Source organism: Magnolia sinica, chromosome 11, assembly GCF_029962835.1.
Source record: "Magnolia sinica isolate HGM2019 chromosome 11, MsV1, whole genome shotgun sequence".
Lineage (NCBI taxonomy): Eukaryota > Viridiplantae > Streptophyta > Magnoliopsida > Magnoliales > Magnoliaceae > Magnolia > Magnolia sinica.
Genome location: NC_080583.1, coordinates 20,168,413 through 20,191,503, shown reverse-complemented (window position 1 = coordinate 20,191,503; position 23,091 = coordinate 20,168,413). Strand labels below are relative to the sequence as shown.

Here is a 23,091-nt window from a genome sequence, read left to right as displayed (position 1 = left end):
GCACCGTTCGTCTCTTTGTTGAGACAAGTGTGAGGTCCATCTTGGACATTAGTGTATCATCTAGGTCATCCATTGCTTAGTACACCATCCCCTCTTGCCATATATGGAAGAATATGTGGAACCAAATTTAGTATATCCACTGTGTAGAGCCTCTCTCGATGTATGTGTTAGATCCATCATCCCTCTGTGGACCCCGCCTTAGGATATATGATATGTCAGTACCTTGAAAGGTTAGAATAGTTTATCGTGGACCATTCCATATAGACTTCTACATGTCTAGTAGGGCATATCGTTCAGCCCTTACTCTCGTAAGTGACATACCAGTTAAGACCGGTCGTCACCTATTATATCTGATAATCACATTTTGAAGCCATGGAGATACATTTTGCTTGAGTTTTAGTATCCACTGAGATTGCATTGAGGATAACCTTCCAAGAGAGGAGGGAGATTTTTGGCGGGAGATTTGGGTGTCACACCCATTTTGATCACACCTTCGTCCCTAACGGTTTAGAGAGCAACCAAGCTAAGTAAATGGTAAATTCACTCAATGAAGAGTCAGTCTAGACACATTTTTCCTCCGAGGTTGAGGTGAAAATTCCCTCATCTGAGATGTGATCGAGCACCACTTAGGGGAGGAAAGGCTGAATACGAGAAGGATCACGCCAGCTGTTAGGCCCAATCCAATCTAGAACCCGATGAGGCTCGTGGGTCGGAGTTTGAAGTTTCCATTCCTTCAAGGGGCCTAGGCTAGACCAATTGTCATCCTAGAAAAGACAGTTTCCAAGACCAATCAGCCAGCAGGTGTGGGCATAGACCGTTGGGAGAAGTTTGCATATTTTCTTCCACAATGTCGACGCAAACGTTGCTCGACTAGTGCCCCCTAGCTCTAGCACATTTTTAGGGGTATTTCTCTCTCATGAACGCTGCCCAATAGCTGTCTCTGCCCCTGCACGCGATTGTCCAAGCCATCTTCAGTTTGAAAGCTTTCGTATTTTTGGGTGGTCATCACACTTGAAATTATATCTTCGATAGCCCTATATTTTTGGATTTGTTATCTATACCTTGCTTTGAATCTGCTAATTTGAAATGTGTTGCTCTAATTGTTCATATATGAATGAATGTAAACCTTAATGAGAATACATCGTGCATTTCTTAAGCTCATGTACAAGAACTCGGGATCAGAGTATCTGTACTCATGTACTGAATTTCGAGAGATGACAAGAACATTATTAGTCACTACAATCCCGTAGGTCATCATGATAGACAATGAGAAACCCTTCATAAATTAGAAGATGAAAGATATCGTCGAACAATTCAAAATCAAGAAGCACTGATCGAGACCCTGTTGTTTGTAGAAGAACAGTGGGATCAAGGTTGCCAACAAGACACTTATTTGCATCCTTGAGAAGATGGTCAAGATCCACTACGACTGGATAGAAATTCTTCCATATGAAATATGACCCATTGGATCTCCGTAGGCCCACATGTATATTGTCTTTCTTAAAGAGGTAATTTATACAAAGGTAAATTTAAAAAAAAAAAACAAAGTTATTTAGTTATAACAATTAACCATAACACATTATTTCTAAGTGAAATGCATAACATTAAAAAAAAGTAAAAAATAAAAAATAAAAAGCCACACTAATACAATGAATGATAACTTAATTAGGAATCCGAAGGTAGAGGGGAACGATGTTTGTTGGTGACGGATCTGAATCCCAAACGGAGAACGCGCTCGTAGAATTCATCCATTTATCGACCGTATCCGGATAGTGGCGACCGAGTACATCACTCAGGCTCTCTGTTGTATTCACCCATTTCAAGCCTTCTTTGGTATATGTCTCCTCATTGAAGTTACTCGTGAAAAATCGATCACCTTCCAATCTCCTGTACACACAAAGAAAGAAAGGTAATCAAGCTACTTATGACGGAGGGCTGGGCTGGCTTGTTGGGATTTCACATGTGATAGAGGTAGGGTTGTAAATGGGCTGGAAAGGGCTGTGTCCCAGTGAAGCCTGTTAGTTAAGCATCTTGGTCCAGGCTCGAAATGGCCTGCAGGCCAAGTGCCCAGTCTGAAATTGTTATGGAATCTGATGTACCCACTCAATTTCAACAGGCCCAGGTCTAATTTCATAGACCGATTTAGAAAACAGGTTGGGTCTTCCACCAGGTTGGGTCAGAAATTTTGTGCCTGATTAAAAACCAGGTCTAGTTAGGTTTGAGTTGGGTCCACCATCATGGGCCCTATTAAAATCGGGCAGGTCAATTCCAGTTAACTTTACTAATAATATTTTATATGTTTAATATATATTAAACATTCTAGCAATGAAATGAAGTTTGCTAAGCCACACACATGTAAAAGACCCCTTTAAACCATGCATGTGTGAAAATCTTTGGGTTGCATGTCCTTTTGGAAGAAATAAGAGTCTTTTCGTTCCTTCCCATGAGGGAAAAAAAAGAAAGAAAAAGAAAGAAAAGAAAGTACCTGGATGCCATGAGAAGGAAAATGAAGAAGGCGGTCTCGCTAATTGCAAAGCTGATGTAGAGCGGGTTGCGGACAGTTTCATGGCCAAGATGGATCAGAAAAGGCCCGGTCGACGACAGAAGTGATCCGGACCATCGGACCTTAGATCGGGCGTATCTCGCAATCCGGAAAGAGTTAGCTGACGTAAAATATATGATTTTGGGGTAGAACGAGCTACTTTAGCCAACCAACCCGCTACGCCGGGTTGCGCCGCCCGGAATTGCGAAAAACCCCTTGATTGACGGTCGTTTCCCTGTTTTAATTCCGTTTTTACTATAAATAGTAAGTTTTAGTTTGATTATAACTCTTCATCCGTTGGGCTTTAGGAGTTGCGCCCAACGTGAAAAGAGCTTAGAATAATTAGGGGAACGGTTTGGTGAAGCCAAATAGGACACTTACTATTTTTGGCCGAAAACCTTGCGCACTAGTAGACATCACGACCGTCTATAAATAGTAAGTTTACTATTTATAGTAAGTCGCGGATTCTAGGAGTTTGAGTTGTAGTTTGATTATGATTTCTTTCCCATTGCTTGATACCCTTATTTAAAGGGTTGTGAACTCGATTTTAATGATTCATCAATCAATTTCGAATTTATTAGAATTTATTTCTATTTTCTTCTTTCTTTCCTCATGGATTCGAGAAGTCTCTGTGAGGAGTCCAGAGAAGTTCCGTGGATTCGGAATAGTTATCCTCTTGAGGAAGACGGTGCTCGACCTCACGTCCTCCCCCTGCGTCAAAAGCCCTTGATCTTCTTCTCAGCCATGAGACCAACTTGCAAATCCAGGCTCTCTACATTGTCACCATAGACTTCACGAAGAACAGCGATGGCTTCCTTATCATCGGTCAGATCTTCCCATTTTGTGATTGGCAGCATGAACATGTTCCTTCGGAATTGGTTGTATCGTGCTACGTTTCTCTCTCTGTCTCTATATACTGTTTTTAAGGACACACATTACAAAATTAGACAATGTGGGCAAATTAAAAAGGGCAAATTAAAAAACATAAGCTGCATTTGGATGTCCAATCAAATTGAATTTTGATAATTCACTTCATTAGAGACTAAATGACGACCCAGACTGCAATTACTGTCGTTTCAACTCCAACTTTAAGCACAGGAAATTGCAGATCATGGTTTGGTCATGGCTAAGAACTAAAAATGCTGCAATTTGGTCGCTGAACGAAATGCGATTTGCTTGTAAGTGCGACCTTAGTATTCTATTGTGTTGAAAATACTAATTAAGTTGGATTCATGAAGATTACTTTCAGGCGCCGGCATGTCAACATGGTCAGGTCTGTTCTTTCCATTGATGTCTTGAGCTATGAGGTCCCTCATCCATTGTGGGTAGTTCCATAGCTCGAGTGCGCCGCAAGCTTGGTGGCCCATCGTCACCATCTGGGTTTCGAATCCGATGTTACCGATCTTCTTCTCCCCTTCAAGTCCAATCAATTCCTTCATTGGAACCCTACATCAAATCCACAACGCTTGAGCTTACCATTGGATCGATTGCCATTTAATTAACATACTAAGATATATAATTAGTGCAATTAACTTATGTTTCTATCGTAGCAAGTATATATGCATGGATACATGAGGAAATACACAATGCTCGATCTAGCTGTTTTGTCAGTCTGGCAAGTTTGCACATAAGGCCCCGCTTCTGGTGATCTGAACTGTTCATGTGGTGGCTTTCTGTTAGCGGTTTTTGGAATGAGTTAGCCATGAGCCTTAACTCTGTGGAAGTATGGAGATGCACCAATGATCTTACCCATGAAATGTTCCCTATTAATTTGAATCAACATGATTCGAGAAACACCCATGAAGGATGGCCAACTTCAAAGGTAGGGCCCACACAATGGATGGTCCACATCAAAGGTGGGCTTCACATGAGGTGCGGTGGATGATGAATGTAGGCACCAAATTATGGATGACCCACATCAAAGTTGGCCCCACGAATGGATGGTCCACATCAAAGGTCAACCCCTTATGATGGATACCCACTTCGAAGTTGGGCCTTGGATGATGGATGGTCCACATTAAAGGTGGGCCTATCATGCTAGATGATCCACATCCTATGTTCAAGATGATGGACAACCCACATCCAAGGTGGCCCGCAATGATGGATAGCCCACATCGTAGGAGGTGGGACTTGCAAGGTGGATGGTCCATATTAAAGGTAAGCTCCACATGATATACAGGTTCAAATAAGGCCAAGGTGGGCCCAACATAATAAACAGTCTACATATAAAGTTGGCCCCACATGACAAACGGAGGATATTAAATGTGGACCCATATGAATAAATAAAAATTGGAATAAAAGAGAGAAGCACAGGAAAGAGATATTAATGGAAAAGATATAACATTACTAATGTGACGTTGAAAACTGAATAAACCTTTCTAATTGTTTACCAAACATACTTTTTGTTGAATAAGTAGAAACCAAAATAAGCTACTTGGCGGGTAGGTAGACTTTTAAAAAAAATGACTTCTGATCCAAACAGGCCCTAGTTCTTCTATCTACATACGTACATTTGCATGCGTTAATGTATATACATCTTTGAATCTACGCATGTATGTGCGTATGCATGCATGCAATGAAACATGTGGAGAAACATACCCTTTAAGAACAAGAGGGGACTTGTTCTTCCCTGGAGTGGAACCTATATCCCTTAACAAGATCTCATCAGGAAGGAGAGAATGCATTCTATAAACACCCACAAATTCCTCTGTAAGTGAATAAGGGACACCATGGTTCTCGGCTTTTCCTGTCCCAACGAACCCACTCAGTGTTGAATTCCCAGTATGCCCAAAACGGTCCTTGAATGTCTTCCCAAGCAATCCATACCTGCATTATGAGAAAACCCATCTTAAAATGAATAAATTCACATTCAGTTCTGCTTCGACCGAAACAGAAAAATACGCACCAGTTAGCTCGCAGTCCCGCACGGAGAGTATCCATTTTAAGCAATTCGACCGTCCAATCAATGGTGTGGATCTTTGCAATGACTCCGGATGTCACCAGCCGTGCGTAACGGTATAGTTCTTCATCATCGAGGTCCGGGTAGTTGTCCTGAATGGTTGTTTCAAATTCAATCGAATAATGAAAGATGATTATAATTAATGCATTTAATTAAGCTAGTTAAGCCCCTATGTAGATAAGAGGTGTATAAGTGTAGGAGATCTGGATCCTTCATCTACGTATCCCGAAAATTTACTCTAACCAGATGATCCAAGCCATGGTAGGTACTAACAAATGAGTTGCCTGGATCTCATACATATCTATAGTGCTTTAGAACTAACGCTCAGATCGTAGGGTTTGATGCCCAATCCCTTTTAAAAGAAAAATAGGAAGTTAAAGCACCCATGCTGGCATCATTGTGAAACATTTTTTGCGACTGCTCTATCGATCAACATGTTAGATGTGGGAACCAAAGTAATTCATGGTTCACGCGAACAGTTTTGAGGTGGTGGGCCCCACAATGAAACTTATTTGATCGATGATTAGACGGCTACAAAAATTGCTCGCACTGTGATACGCCACAGTCCGCCTCACGCCAGTTATCAAATGAGAGTTTGATTCTCACCTTGAGCTTGTCACATACTGCATTATGTTCTTTAACGAAGAGTGCTTGCAACACAGAAACACCAACCCAACTGTCCCGCACGTCGCCAGAGATCAAAATACCATTGTTATCGTGAGGAAGAAGACCATCATCGGAGATGACAAGCTTCCCATCTTTGAAGGTCCGAACACGTGACAGTTTCTCTGCATTGCTTCCGTAGATAGCACTACCATCCCTGTGATTATCCATGTTAATCACCACCTAATAAGGAAACAACTCTAGAGAAGGGAAGAATGATTTTTTTATTATTATTTATTTATTTTTTGTTTTTTTAAATATGGCTTAAGTGCCGTTTGTATGCACTATTGAATTCATTTTCAATAACAAATCTGATAAAGAAGAAATGGCACCAATGTATTGACTCTCTACTCACAATGAGGAATTAGACTTCAAATTGCAATTTCATTCCTTTCAATTCCAACTCCTAATTAAAATAATCACGATTTGGAGGATAGTTTAGTGCAAAAGGTAATTGCAATTTGGTTATTTCCTCTCTATTGAACAAACCATTGTAATTAAATAGAATATTGCATCCAAATGCGATTTAGTTTATGTCGACACTTACCACCATGCAGTCCTAGTATTCAAATGCCCACTCTTGATTTCATAAGAGCCTGTACGGACTTCCTTCGTCTTGTAGAATCGGAATGCCTTGAGCGGGCATTCTTTTGCAACTGATGAAGGGGCTGTAATCTCTATCTGTATCATTTGGAAATTAGGAAACCCTTAAAAATCGATAAAGAATACAGATATGCACATAATTCGAAATCATGTCCCCTCTTGTAGATGAAACCTAGCCCATAAGTTACACTCATTAGGAGATCAGAACCATCTACCCTAGATAACACCAATGCATATACATGATCATTAATTTGTAAGGGTTTGTTTGTTTCAACCAAATTAGACTGGCTAATCATGATATTTAGTGCAACCAAACACACCCTAATTTAATTAAGTTGGCATACTCTACCTGTTTGGTATCCTCAAGATGGTCAATCCAGTCATGTATCATGAATTGGATCCAAGATGCAAATATCATGTTGAATTGCTTTCCTGTGTTTACCATCTTCTTCCTAGCAAGTAGCTTTGTTGCAACAACGACTGGATCTGGCTTCATAACCTGTTCAATTAACCCAAATGCCACATGAAATCTTGACTTTAAAGAGTTCCTTCTTTATGAATTACAATACAGGCTCATCCAACATGTGTTGCGCCAAGAGACTCTCATGAAGGGATGGTTGGATGATCAGAACCATCAATCAGTTGGGTGATACTTGTGATGGAACATGACCAATAATCACGATGAAAGGATGATCCTGACATTCTTTAGTGGATTTGAATGTGAACTGTTTAAATTTATCGAAATTATCATCAAATCAGCATGAGTTTTGAACTATGGCCACCCAAGTAGCTCCAATAAGATCGACAGTTCTGATCACCTGACCATCTCAGCATGTGAGACCACCAATGGTGGTGTTGCAAACTGGATGTCTTCAAACAAACTCTTAACATAAACAAAGCATTTTAAGGATGAAAGTGAGAAATTTTTACTGATTTTACCATGTCTTTCTGTGGAGAAGGAAGCATGTTCCGTCCGAAAAACGTCCCCTGGCTACCAGCTAGAGCGTTTGATGGATCGTCATACTTTCCATCCACCGTTCTATAGGCATGACTTGCGGGGTTATGCCCTAAGCTAGTCGGGGACTCTCCCACATTGAGGAGATTGTATCGCTCATGCAGACGTCTTCTTATGGCTAGGTACAACAGGCCCAAGAACACAGGCAATCTGTGCCAAATCCCAAAACTGTCTACAAATTGGACAACCTGCGAAAAAAAAAACATGAATATGATTAAAAACATTGTTTCTAATTCATATCACAACCTATGGAAAAATAAATGAAAATAGAGGTTTGCGAGCCCATCTCTCCATCATCTTGAATGTTGAATACTTATAGGGTGATGGGGAGGTTGGTCTGGTGGGTCTTCTTTTTTTTTTCTTTTTTTTTTTTTCTCTCCATCAAGGTTCTATAGCTAAAAAATCACAGGAATCCAACTATGTTATCAATTGCATTAGCGTAATAAAATGGTCCAAATTCAGTGGATGACAATTGATACTGATCGGATTGTAACCCAATGATTTTTCACTATTGGCCCATTATCATGGTGGCCCACCAATTGTAGATATTGCCCTGGACAAATGCCAAGTTTACGGTGGAAATGGTCGTGAAACTCCTTAACTTTTTCTCATGAAAATGCATTGAGAGTTTTACTGGTGACTCACAAATAAAAGTAGCCTGTCGATGAGAGTCATTCTCTTATGAACTTCATTGATTTGATGGCGAGGAGAATAGAGTGACTTGAATATCTCAATGAGCTTGCTCATGGCTTCTATCAAGACCGGGTGTGTGTGAGAGAGAGATAGAGAGAGAGTTTAAGGTGTTGTATGGGATATGGATTGTAGATTGCACATTAGTATTTAAAGGGAAAGGGTGGTTAAGGAGAGATTCAAATGTCTTCAACTAAGTCTGCTCCTTGAAAAATTCAGCGGTTCCAAACCACCAATCTTATCTGAAAGATTCTTCTTGAGGTCTATTGGTTTTCTTCCACGTGATATAATTTATGTTCTAGTTGCTGGTGCATAAATCTCCTCTTACTTGAAGAATTATATCGAGCCGTAGATATTTTTAACATCTCCACCTTGGGGCCCATAGATAAACGGCCTGGATCACTCAGCAATGGCTCACTGATTAAAAATCCAGAGCTGGAGGATCCTTGTTATTTGGGCAGCCCAAGAGTTTTGTCTGAGTTGGCTTCCTTGTCACAAGTTCAAGTCTGACTCGGCATCTCTCTGCACAACAAACACGGTTATATTCTTTTATAATGACTATTCTTCTGAATCCCATTCCTTGGTCATCCACCAAAAGTCTATTGACCGACGGTCAGGATCATCCCATTACGCGGACTCATTGGGGTGCACCCCCAGCGTTTATAATTATCCTCAGCTGCATGCATCTTCCATGTGACATGCAATTTCCATGCAATTAATTACGTAGACTTTTATTAGAAGCAGTTCGTTTTGGATCTGCGCGACTGAGGTTTCATTGTTCGTCGCCACAGGCAGGGCCACACATGTGAAAAGGTTCGTTGAACATTGAACCGTCCGTTTTTGAAATCTATATTGGGCCAATCAAATAAACTTAATCTGAGCGGATGATTGTGAACTTCAATCTATGTAGACAAATTGAGAACAATGAAAAGAAAATATTCAATGGATCTCATTCAAGTCTATAAATCGAAGGCCAAGAAAAATCAATGAAGCATGAATTTGATATGATAGTTTATTTATGGAAGTAAATATAATATGAACAGTTGAAATCATCAGATGATCTAAGAATCTAGGTGTAAGTGGTGGCGATACACGCTGAAATATAAGTTCCGACAGAAGCAGAGGAAGCCGTCTGTAGTAGTTGTCTGAAAAAGTGAGCATTTTCGGATCGTATGCCTCACCTTTAACCCACCGTTCTTCCTGTGCTTCTCGGACCTTACTTTTCCAAACTATCACCGATGCATTTTTACTGGACGAAAATGCCCCTGCAACAACGGAAACACAATTTTTGAAAGCTTCTGTTTCCTTCACACGGTTTAACTCTATCAGTAAAACTTTCATTTTCTGATTTCTTCAATCATTTTTGTGTTTGTCCACCGTAACACAAAATTCATGTTTTATTTCTTATCTTGGTACAAGAATACTCTACCACAGAAAACCTATTTCCTGAAATCTTCTAATTTATTTTTATTTCTTTTTTTAGTCAAGAATACACTTGTCACACGTTATTTTCGAGTTATGTCAGATCAAGATAGGATGAAAATAGTGCCTCCATCAAAGAAGCTATGAATGACAGATATATTTCAAAGTTTTGACTTTATTATGTGGATGCCGCCGTATTTTATATAATATATCCGCACCGTCCATAGTCTAACTATTTTATTTAAACATTTTATGGCATGAGCTGAAAAATGAGGCAAAATTCAATGCTCAAATGGCCCACATTGAGACTTTTTTTTTTTATCAAAGAATGAAGACCGAAGTGAAATTGAACCAAGACCCAGAGACCTTGATCCAAAGTGATCCAAAGTGATCCAAAGACCCAAAACCTAGATCCAAGGACCCTATATGTACCTGACAAGCACCTGAACCTGATTAGATCCAGATCTAGGTATTCAAGAACTAGACCCGGATCCAAAGGTACTTGAACTAGGAGCCCTGGTATGGTTACTAATGGACCTAACCAAAACCAACCTGTTGACAGCCCCATGGTTGTGAATGGGAAGCACCCCAGAACCTCCCATAGGATGATCCTAACCGTTTGATCAGACCCTATTAAATCTGGACCATTTTTCATGAGCCACCAATCAGATCTCTGAGATCATTTGATACGGAAGGTAACGGGAACCCTTCAGATGAATGGGATCAGTGAAATGTGGACCCCACTTGTACCACTGCTGGGTTGAACAAAAGATGCAGTTCCTTTCTATTAAGCGTCATCATATAATGCATCTTTTATGTAATAATGTTTGAACTTGGCTTTATTTCCTTTGTATACTATCCATGATACAAGACAATTTTAAGATTCAAATGCACAGTGTTTTCTCGTTTGTTTTCTCTTCTTGATCATTTTACTCTGAATTGGGCATGATTACATATACACTTCTAGGATGCTATTGGCCACGATTGATGAGCATCACCAAGGGACCTATGATTTCGTTTATTTGCCAATTGATTTTGAGGCGAGTTACTTTTAACCGGATCAGATTTTCATTTTGTAACCGTGATCTTTTCTGTTTCTATGGTATCGATTCTGACTTAAGTTTTACAATGTTCTTTTTATATGCAACATATAACTTGGAAAATTGACCGAGAACTGAGTGAAACATGCCGCAAACTTGTTGAAATTCACATATAAGTCAGGCATTTTGACTTAGAATTCGTCAAAATTGACCGCCAACTCAGAAAACTGACACTATACTTTATGATTTTTCATTACAACAAATCTATTTTCACACTATGCTTTATTAAATATTGAACATTATTGTTGATATATTTTCCAATCCATTCTTATAGTTGACAAGTCTTCGCGTAAGGGATTTGATGCTAGAGTCCCAAACTTGTCCTGCAGATCGATGTTCACTAACGTGGTGGTTTGATACTATGAAGGAGGGATTGCCTATTATATTCCACGCCACATGAGATAAGTCTGTGCTGGACGAGAAGGATTGGACTGTCAGAGAAGAGATTTCCCTACCAAAGCAGACGAATGGATATGATTATGACATATTTGTCATGAAATATATTGACATTTTGTGCAGCAGTCGAATTTTGTTGGGAACAGACTTGGGAAAATTCACTCCCATTTTTAGGGATTCAATAGTCTATGATTGTTTGAGTGTCCACGATAAATGATATTTGTCTTAGGCATGAGAGGAATGGGAAAATTTTGTAAAATTTTGTAATTTGTTGTGAATGATGTCTTGTATAAAATTCATGGTGAATGAAGACTTGTTTGTGAATTGTTAATTAATTTATTTGTGAATACTGATTTCATTGTGAATGGTGATTTGTTTGTGAATTGGTATCGGTCAATTTCAATCACTTTGCGGTCAATTTCACTCACTTCGTGGTTAATTTCACTCACTTCGCAGTCAATTTCACTCCGCAGAGAACTACACTCACTTCTTGGTCAATTTCAATCACTTTGTGATCAATTTCACTCACTTTGCAGTCAATTTCACTCCGTTCGCGGTGAACTTCACTCACTTTGCAGTCAATTTCACTCACTTCGTGGTCAATTTCACTCACTTCGCGGTGAACTTTACTCACTTTACAGTCAATTTCTCTCACTTTACGGTCAATTTTACTAACTTCGTAGTGAACTTCACTCACTCTGTGGTCAATTTCACTCACTTCGTGGTCAATTCGCCTAACTTCTCGTTCAATTTCACTCACTTTGCGTTAATTTCAGTCACTTTGCAGTGAACTTCACTCACTTCGTAGTCAATTTCACTCACTTCGCGGTGAACTTCACTCACTTTGTGGTGAATTTCTCTCACTTCGTGGTCATTTCACTCACTTCGCGGTGAACTTCACTCACTTTGCGGTCAATTTCTCTCACTTCATGTTCAATTTCACTCACTTCGCGGTCAATTTCACTGACTTTGTGATGAACTTCACTCACTTCGTGGTCAATTTTCCTAACTTCTCGTTCAATTTCACTTAATTTGCGGTCAATTTCAATCACTTCGCGGTGAACTTTACTCACTACGCTGTTAATTTCACTCACTTCGCGGTCAATTTCACTTACTTTAGGGTGAACTTCACTCGCTTCGCAGTCAATTTCACTTGGTTCGCAGTCAATTTGACTAACTTCTCGGTCAATTTCACTCACTTTGCGGTGAACTTCACTCACTTCGCAGTCAATTTCACTTCCTTCCATGACCTAGTTATATTTTTGGAAGTTCTTAGTAGAAAAGATGAGGCCGATGTTCTAGTGGTAATATCCATGACTTAGTTATCGGGAACAAGTGGAAGTGTTCCCATTAGGAACTAGTGGATTTCTTAGTATGAAAAGGTAAATTCTAAGTTGACATTTTTCATGTCTGATGAGCACAAATGTTGAATGAAGTGGAATTTAGGGTGTTAAAGAAGGATCGTGGCTCCTCAACTATATTATGTATTATTTTTTAGGTATTTGGTAGCTCTTCAAAAGTATCCAGTGCTCAAAAAAGCATCACGGCCAATTTCACTCAATTCGTGGTCAATTTCACTCACCTCGCAGTCAATTTCACCAAGTTCGCGGCCAATTTGACTCACTTTATGATCAATTTTACTCAATTTGTGGTCAATTTCACTCAACTCGCGGTCAATTTCACTCAATTTGTGGTCAATTTCACTTAGTTCACGGCTAATTTGACTCACTTCGCGGTCAATTTTACTCAGTTCGTGGTCAATTTTACTCACTTCGCGGTCAATTTAACTTAGTTCGCGACCAATTTGACTTACTTCGCGATCAATTTGACTTACTTCGTGGTAAATTTCACTCACTTCGCTGTTAATTTCAATTAGTTCGTGACCAATTTCAGTCAGGTATCAGTTAATTTCACTTAGGTATCAGTAAATTTCACTCAGTTATCGGTGAATTTCATCAGGTATGGGTCAATTTCCTAACTTCTCGATCAATTTCACTCAATTCGCGGTCAATTTCAGTCACTTCGCGGTCAATTTCACTCAGTTCACGACCAATTTCACTCACTTCATGGTCGATTTCACTCACTTTGCAGTCAATTTCAGTTAGGTCACAGCCAATTTCACTCAGGTATTGGTCAATTTCACTTAAGTATCAATCAATTTCACTCAATTATTGGTGAATTTCACTCACGTATCAGTTAATTTCCTAACTTCTCGATCAAATTCACTCACTTCGCGGTCAATTTCACACAGTTCACTACCAATGTCACTCAATTTGCGGTCAATTTCACTCACTTCGCAATCAATTTCACTCAGTTTGTGGTCAATTTGACTCACTTTACATCCAACTTCACTCACTTCGCGGTCAATTTCACTCACTCCACAGCCAATTTCACTCAAGTATCGGTTAATTTCCTAACTTTTCGATCAATTTTACTCACTTCGCGCTCAATTTCACTCACTTCGCGGTTAATTTCACTCAGTTCGCTGTCAATTTCAGTCAGTTCGTGGGCAATTTCACTTAGGTATCGGTCAATTTCACTCAGTTATCAGTGAATTTTACTCAGGTATCGGTCGATTTCCTAACTTCTCGATCAATTTTACTCACTTCGAGATCAATTTCAGTCCACAATTAAAACGTGTTTCAATCCACAATTAGGCGAGAGCTCGCAAATTCGGTGTGCGCAACCTGTTGTAGTGGGGTTGGGTCAGTAAAGTAGCTCGTCCAACCTGAAAGTCATATATAGTATGTCCAACAACTCATTTTAGTTTTATGAGATAAGTCCGTTTAAAGTTCTGACGGTCCAGATCATCTCTGCCACCTGTCGGGCTTTTTTCTGGTCCACCTCGACCATGGAACGGACAAAAGGGAGTCGGAATTGGAAAGAGGGGGAAGAATGGAACATGAAAAACTTAACTTTGCCACAAACCGGTACCTCAACGCCCAAATGGGCCATGGCCGTCTCCTATCGGTCACTTAGTTCACGGCCAATTTCACTCAGTTATTAGTCAATTTCACTTAGTTTTTTTTTTATTAGTACACACCACTAGTAGTTCACACTTCACTGTTAGCCACCCCCATTAGGGATCGATACCAAGACCTCAGTGTTGAAACAAGGTATCTTTCACTCAATCTACCACTTGAGCTATAGATCAGGTTGTGGTCAATTTCACTTAGTTAAATGTAACCCGAAATGACTTATTTATTTTATTCACACTGTTCATCCATTCGTAGAGACCATTTAGAGCATGAGTTAAAGAATGAATCATATCCAAAGCTCAAATGGAGCACACCAGAAATAGCAGTGGAGATAATGATTTTCACCGATAAAACAATTGTAGGTCCCACCATAATGTTTATTTTCCATCCAATCTGTTCATAAGGTCAAAAAGACCTGGGTGAAGAGGAAAAACAAATATCATATTGATCCAAAACTTCTGACCCCAAAAGAGTTTCAAGGGTAAGACGTTCAATCCCCCACTGCTTTTTGCAGAGTGGTTCACTTGATCTTTAGATTTATTTATTTTTTATTTTTTTTGGCTCAAGCCTTACAAGAAGCTTGCCAAATAGATGGACGGTTTGGATATAACACATACCTCATGAAAATGGCAGCATCACCGCTGGACATGGCAGTGAGCGGCGGTAACACCACCGATCTAGCGGTACTACCGCCGGAATGTTCAAGGGGGCAGTGGTACTATGGCCGGTCCGGTAGCACTACCGTTGGACAAGGGTAGTTTCGTATGGTAAAAACACATCCGTGTACAGCATGGTAATAGTTTGGGAAAGTAAGGTTTGAGATGCAGATAAATGATGGTGGGTTAAAAGTGAGGCATACAGTCAGAAAAAGCTCCTGATAAATTCCGAAAAAGCCCGCGCTGCATAAGTGTTGTTCCCTCCTCAAGATGCATGTTGTAAACATGCAATGATCTGAACTATTGATATGGTGGTTGTTGATGCAGTTTTCCAGCAGACCCTTCACGGTGCACCTCCTTGAACCTGCATAGGCGAAGATGAGAGACAAAGGAGGCCCTGGTTTATTCAGGGGACTCTCCAATGCCTAAGTCAGGCTCGTGGTATTGGAAGTAGGATCTCCAGAAAAGAGACCAGGCAAGTATTAGGGTTTTAGTGAACGTACCTCCAACGGTGGGAGATGCTCATCTATTTATAGGGAAGAGAGAACCCAATCATAAAGGGGCTCTCCCCTAATATCTTGGAGATTTGATTTGATCTAGGATCTCCTTGAGATTGAGGAGTCCCGAGATTGTCGGGATTCGCTCTTATCTCCCAAAGATCTCTCCTTCGAGTCTTTGCGAGGAATCTTTGAATTTGCAGCTCGGCTTTAGGTTAGATCTGAATAATGTTGTCTCGATCGACAAATTGGCATTCACCGCTTTTGTCTGTCAAACAAACCGGAAGGTTTGAGTTCCCTTCCTCTAGGTGTTAAGACCTTCCAACCCTATTAAGGGTATTGTTAATCTATGACTGATCTATGACCGTTCTATGGACGGTCTATGATCGATCTATAATTGATGTATGATCGATCTATGATCGAACTATGGCCGATCTGGGACTGATCTATGACCGATCTATGACTGAGCTATGGCCAGTCTGTGACCGATCTACATCCGACTTATTAATTTAGGTCGGTCTTTCAACCACTGGTGCAAGCATAAAAGCTCCTTGTGTCCTTATATTTGCATCGTTCTCTTTGGAGGGTGCTTTATTTTTTGGACGCAAAGGCCTTGTTAGGCTCGGATCCCCATGGGCTCAGCTGGCTTAGTAGAGTTGGTCCATTCCATAAGCTGACTTTGAACTTATAGATTTTTCCCCAATAGTGAGCCCCCTTGCTTTCTTAACGAAGTTCGGAAAGTAAGCTCGGCCATCGCTAAGTTGGGTTATGCATGGACCAGGTCGAGCCGGGTTATCATTAATGGCAGGTATGGCGACCAGCATGACAATTGAAGCATCGTTCGCCTGTCATCATGATGTGTCATCACGTGGCTCGAGGTCACGTGGGGCATCAAGCCATCACTTCGGTGATAGCCCAATGAGGTCTTGATGTGTGGTGTCGTACTTGATGTTAGGGGTGAGCGGTGCGTCGGGTTGTGACACGTGGCGAGTTGGGATAAATGATGGAGCGTTCGTACGGTGTAGAGTTAATGGGTGCATTAATTTGTTGCCATGTGGCACAACTATATAAGGAGAGCCCTAACGCTTAGGGCTCTTCTCTTCTGCATTTCATCTTCTTCCCCCTTTCTGCTTTCCTTGCTTTCTCACGTGTGTTCCGGTGACTGTTCCCATCACACTCTAGTCGGATTCCCGCAATCCTAACTCCGGTGAGCTCTTTTCTCCCTCTCCCTTTCATTTTCCCATTCAATGTCCGGTTCTAGGAGCTCACGGGAGGGGGTCTCTAGTGGCGAAAGTGGGGCGAGCAGTCGCCTTAAAGTAATGTCGAACCCACCTTCGCCACTGGTAGTAATGGCTGATGCCGCTTTTCGGTATTTGTCGTCGAGGAAGGTAGAGGAGAGGCCTCTAGCACAGAGACTGGTACCCGCTACTAGGGCATTAAACCTATTTGCCAGGCACGAGACGGTGCCTAGGACGCAGGGACTGAATGTGTCTTTAGCGACCGACCAAGTTGCTGAGGTGCGTGATCCACTGACGAGGATGGAGCGGGGGAGGAGGATCCAAGGGGGCCAGTGCCCTCGACTTTGACCGAGGCGGAACTAGTCTGAATTAAGCTCGGGTATCACATCCCCGATTTTGTGATCTTTAGGCTTCCTTCAATGGACGAACTCCTAGACTGACCTCCTGAGGGGGCAGTGGCAATTTTTCAAGTTGGTCTCTAATGCGGCCTGCGATTCCCACTTAAGGGAATTGTTCGGCGTCTCCTGACCTGTCTCGGCTTGGCCCCGGGACAGTTAACTCTGAACAGGTGGAGGGACTTGTTTGGCTATACAGTTTTATGGGTTGAGCTGGAGTAGCCCGAGCTATAAGTGGACAAGTTCCTTCACTTGTATGAGGTGAAGCCGAACACCCTTCAGCCCGGCTGGTACTATTTCTCCAGGTGGCAGAACACCGGCGGGGCCTTAATAACTGACCCTTCCTCATCCAATAAGTATTAGAGGTATAAGTGGTTCTAGATCTATGGATGATGGGAGACGGCCAACCCAGAATCAACGCAGTCTCTCATCCCCCGGGCTTTCTCCAAACCAGGTTCATACTGCAGCGGTAGATCATCCTTCGTTGATCAGCTTATACTATTAACTGACCCTTTTCACTTACCTTGCTTCAGTTGTTCCTAAGAATCCACCTCCGCTTGACAGCGGGTCCTTGGCTCGGATCCAAGATCTGCATGCCCTCGATGAAGGTCGGCAATCTTAGAGGGTCCTTCTTCAGCCCGAGCGACTTCTCCAAGTAGGCTTAGACTCAGTCCTCACAGGTACGACCTTCAATAAGATCTTCAGCCGAGCTTCACAACTTTGAGAACTTCCTTTACTTGACAACTTTTTCTAATGCACTCGTTTTTGTATAGAGATGCCTAAGGCTCGGCCTTATATCCGCCCTCTCTCCAAGGTCCACGTGCCTTCTCAAGAAGAGATGGCGGCCCCAAAGAAGAAGAAGCAGAAGACTTCTTCGAAGTCCAAGGGGAAGGTTAGCCCCTCTCACCTGGTTATCGTCATGGATGAGGGAGAGGGCACGGAGGTGGAGACTTCCTCTGGGGTGGTGGGTACGGGCGTCCCTGACTGCCCTGCTCCTGTCGAAACTCAAGGAGCCTCGGAGCTTCTTGCTGGGGCTCGGCCTTCTAAAGGGGCGGAGGCTAGAGAGGGGCGAGGGAGCTGACTTCATCAAACTGTGGAGGAGATCCTCCCCTGGGTCGATCACCATACATCCGACGTGGAGTATGTCACTTTGTTTGACGCTCCGACCGAGACGGCCCTTACTCACGTGACCACCACCTTGCTCGGGGTAAGTATCTCGTCCGAAGTGAATTTCATTTTTCTGATTTGCTTGTACTCATCTTTCTCCTTTTTCTTCTGTAGTTCGCTCTGTGTGTGCTGAAGTCACATGCAAAGTTTGCTCAGATGTGCGAGCAGGTGGAGGGAGCCGAGTAAAAGGTAGTTCGGTTGGATGCCGCGCCTGGGGTCGCGAAGGCTGCCCTTGAGGCGTTGACTATTGCGATGACGGCTCAGCTGGAGGAGGCCAAGCATGTGCATAATAAGTGTCATGCCGAACTATTTGAGGCCAAGGGGAAGCTCGAAAAGCTGAAGGTAGAGACCAATGGCGTCATTGCCAAGGCTCAGGAGGAGGTCGTCCGTCAGTTCGTATCCTCCCAAGAGTTCATAGATGAGAGAGACACCCTTTTTCGTCAAGGTTACGCCGAGTGTACGAAGGACATGAGGGCTTCCTTCCCTGACCTTGATCTCTCTACCTTCGACGAGGAAGAGTCGAGCTCTAATGGGTTGGGTGATGATGAAGCTCCTGATGCGGTTCTCGAGTCGGCGCTCGAGTCTTGAAGTTAATTTTAAGAGTTTTTTAGCTTTAAGCACTTCAAGCACACCAAGCGTCCGACCTTTAGGCACTTCAGGCACATCCAGCGTCGTCTTCCTCTTTAAGATTTTGTTATTATCCGATATACAAAACTTGACGTTGTAGTTGATGTAAAGCCGATGTAATCAGACCATTTTGGGTTTTATTAATGAAATCATTCCTTTTTGTTGACCTTTGTCTATTTGAGCTGAGCAATTAGAATTGACCTTCTAGCTTTGCCACTTTTGGTCGGATTGAAGTCGGGTTATTGCTCAGACATCAATATGGCGCTAGTCAAGGTCTTTGTAGCTAAATTAATCTTGGTCAGATCTTCAACAGATTCTAGTCAAATATAGGTCGGTCAAGGAATAAGTGGATTTATTAACATAACTTTGACTAATACAAGAAACGAGTATCACACTGGTCTGTCTATAGGCAGTAGATCTTCAGATGCTCGGCATTCCATGGGTGTGAGAGCAACTGGCCGCCAAGGTCTTCCATTCGGTACGACCCGAGTCAGCTTGTATGCGATACTACATAGGGCCCTTCCTAGTTGGGACCCAATGCTCATGTTCCTGCTTCTTTGGTGTTCTAGAATAACTTTTGGAGAACCAGATCTCCAACTCAAAACCTTCTAATCTTGACCCGGGCGTTGTAAAATCGTAATACCTGCTGCTGGCGAATAATGATTCAAAGTCGAGCTTACTCCCTTCGCTCTTCCAGGAGGTCGAGACTGAGGGACATAAGTTCACTATTGGTCGGTTCATCAAATGAGCCCGTTTGGGCCATAGAAAATCCAATCTCTACGGGGGTGACCACCTCCGCTCCGTATGTCAGAGAGAACGGGGTCTCTCTAGTAGCGGTCCGGGCAATAGTTCAGTAAGCCCATAAAACTTTAGGAAGTTCCTTAGCCCATGCTCCTTTGGAATTCTCAAGCTTGGTCCGAAGATGGTGTTTGATGATTTTATTGATTGGTTCTATGGCGAACTTGGTATGGCTTTTGCCTGTAGGGAGCAGGCCGTGATGTTGATCCCCCATTGACTAAATGGTCAAGGCCCGGCCATCGGCTTGAGCTCTTCTGGTGGCTACTGAGGAATGTTTGCAAATCTCTAGCATTTATCACATCTCTGGACGAGCTTTCGGGTGTCGTGCTGGATGGTCGGCCAGTAATATCCTTACCGAATAACTTTGTGTGGTAGTGAGTGTCCTCCCAAGTGATTTCCATAAATTCCTTCGTGGATCGCCTTTAGGATGTACTCTTCTTCTTCTGGTCGAACACATCTTAAGTAAGGGAGGTATAACCTTTTTTTTAGAGCATGCCGTTAAGCATGGTATATCGGGTGGCCTTGACTTTCATTCATCGCGCTTCTACTCGGTCTTCGGTGAGGTATTGGATAATCAGATCCATCCACATTGGTTCCGAACTAACCGGAAGGACGGACATAGGGTCGGTCTCCTCAATGCTCGGTTTGGCCATGAACTTGATCGGGATGGATCTTAGGATTTCGTCCTCATTTGCTGTAGCGAGCTTCGCTAACATGTCGGCTTTGGAATTCTCCACCCGTGGAATCAATGCAATGTTGTACTTTTGGAAACTTGCGATTAATTTTCTGATTTTTTGGAGATAGGCTTTGAAACGTTCTTTCTTGGCTTAGTAAACGTCAGCTATTTGGTTGACGATCAGCTGTGAGTCATTGAAGACTTCTAGATGCCGAGTCCCCATGTTTGTTGCTAGTTTGAGTCTAACAATCAAGGCTTCGTATTTTGCTGTATTGTTGGAAGCTTGGAATTCGAATCTTAAGGTATACTGCATGCATGTATGGTCAGGGGTTTCCAGGACTACCTGGCCCCACTTGCCTTAGAGTTGGATTAGCCATCAACGTAAAGAGTCCATGTGAAGGGTCGGGAAGAACTTGGGCGTTGGATGGTCCCGCAAGGTTTTGTTCCACCAATCTTGCTAGGGGAAGTGCTAACTCAAATAGGTTAGCAATGGATCGGTCATCGGTCAGTTCTTGCTCTGTAGATTGCATCAGTTCGACTATGAAGTCGGCCACTGCTTGACCCTTGATTGCGGCTCATGGCTAATACTTGATGTCGAACTCGCTTAGCTCGATCACCCACTTAGTTAATTGGCCTGAGCCTTTAAGTTTCTATAGGACTTGGCGCAGTGGGTGATCGGTCAGAATGACAATCGAGTGAGCTTGGAAATATGGCCGCAGCTGTCGGGAGGATGTGACCAAAGCTAGAGCCAATTTTTCCAAGGGCGGATATCTCGTCTCTTGAGGCACTAATGCTTTATTAACGTAATAGACCAATAATTGCTTTCCCTCATATTCCCTTATCAATGCTGAGTTGACCTATAACACCCCATACTTTTTAGTCCTCGAGTGTTATCGTGTAACCTAATTTAGCATGAATACAACCTAGCTTAAGAGAACATTCACGTGCTTCCTAGTTTAAATCTAACTGTTGGAAATAGTTCCCATCCATATATTAAGCTACCCATCCGATATACTTCAAGATGGATTACCTCATCATTAGAAAAACCTATTCTTAGGATCCAAATTTCATTGATAGACAAATCTAACCAACCATCTTAGATTTAGGAACCTGGATCATGATATCCATTGTCCATCGTGGCCACCACACCCTATTAATCAAATCATCACCTGATCGTGCAATTCAACCACCTAGTTATGGAAGCAATCCTCAAGAATCCATTTAGATTAGACTAGAAGCCCTGATGACCATTGATGGTCAGATTTAAATGCAATCTGGCCATTGTGTCAACAAGAATCCACCATCAAGTACCAAGATCTAAAGGTATGGCCCACCAGAACCTTTTAATCGGCCACATAGCTGATCCCCTGCCCTAACTAAACGAATGGGCAGATTGGATTTATTGAAATGATTCGGTGGGTCCCGCGAACCACTAATTGAACACGAAATTTGCATGTATGGCCCACCTAAACCTTAGATCTGCCTCACCTTTAACCAAATGTCCTGACAGGACCCATGAAACTTGATGAACGGAGGGGATGTTGTCAGGACATCATTGTGGACCCCACATTCGTTGTAAGTGCACAACGTGTGAATGCCCGCTGAGCACCAAATCGAGAAATAGGTCAAATTAGGCGCGAACCAAGCCCGCTCGAAGAAGAGAAAAACTCTCTTTCGAATTTTCTTGCCTAAGAGTAGCTTGCAGACAGCGTCCGTTTCTGGTCACGAGATGGTCCACCATTAGCCATTGATCAGATGATCTGGACCGTCCATCTTAGAGAACGAGAGATTCAGACCAAACCCCTAAAGTTTCACACGTGGTATCGCATGTACAACTGTACAATCGCGGCCACAAGCAAGCTGAGTGCAACCATTCTTTTTCCAAAAACATAAAGTTTCTATTTTTCTTGCCTTTACACGCTGGCAATCTGCATGAAACCTCCTCCTCATCATCTCAACCGTCCACATCAGCAAATCCTAGCCCTTCAAAGTAGGTTTTCCTATTTACACTTGAAACTTTTCTTTGCTCGCCACCGCAAGTGAAAACCAAACCCATCGAGCAAATACACTAATGACCATCCATTTGGTGGGTATCATAGTGTCTAAGGGCCAAATCCAAGCCATTTATAAGACTCAGATCGGAAGATCACCCCACTCCCCATTCTTGCGGAAGACCCACTTGCTTGGGATGTGGCCCACTTATTGATCTGAACTCTCCATTTGGTGGGCTAGGGATTCAGAGATACATCAATATAGGTGGATTATCTCCATGCAGCCAGGTTCGCATTAAATTAGTGATGAGTGAGCTCTTGTTCGAGCCACTGTTGTAAAGCTGCGACTAATCCTAAGATTAGTAGTAGATGTTTCTGGGGTTTGCCTAGGGCCTATAAAGGATGCCCGTTAAGGCTACCCATTCAAAAAAAGGAGAAAAGAAAAGAAAAGAAAAGAAAAGAAAGAGAAAATGAGAAAGAGAGAGAGACCACCGTCCTCTCTGCTCGCTGTCGCACCAAGCCGCAGACTCAGTTTGCCTGAGTTGGGTGCGAGTTTGAGCTAAGCTCTGTCCTGGCCAGTTGATGAGGAGAGGAAAAGAAAGAGAACGAGGGAGAGAAAGTGCTACTGCTGTTGCCACTGTCATTGTTGCACCTACTCAAGCTTGGGCCAAGCCAACA

General features: G+C 42.3%; 1 pseudogene; it reads right to left on the bottom strand.

Annotated features, from left to right (window-relative positions):
* Positions 1–1,645: 1,645 nt before the first annotated feature.
* On the bottom strand, positions 1,646–8,620 carry LOC131218909 (alpha-dioxygenase PIOX-like; annotated as a pseudogene).
* Positions 8,621–23,091: the final 14,471 nt, after the last annotated feature.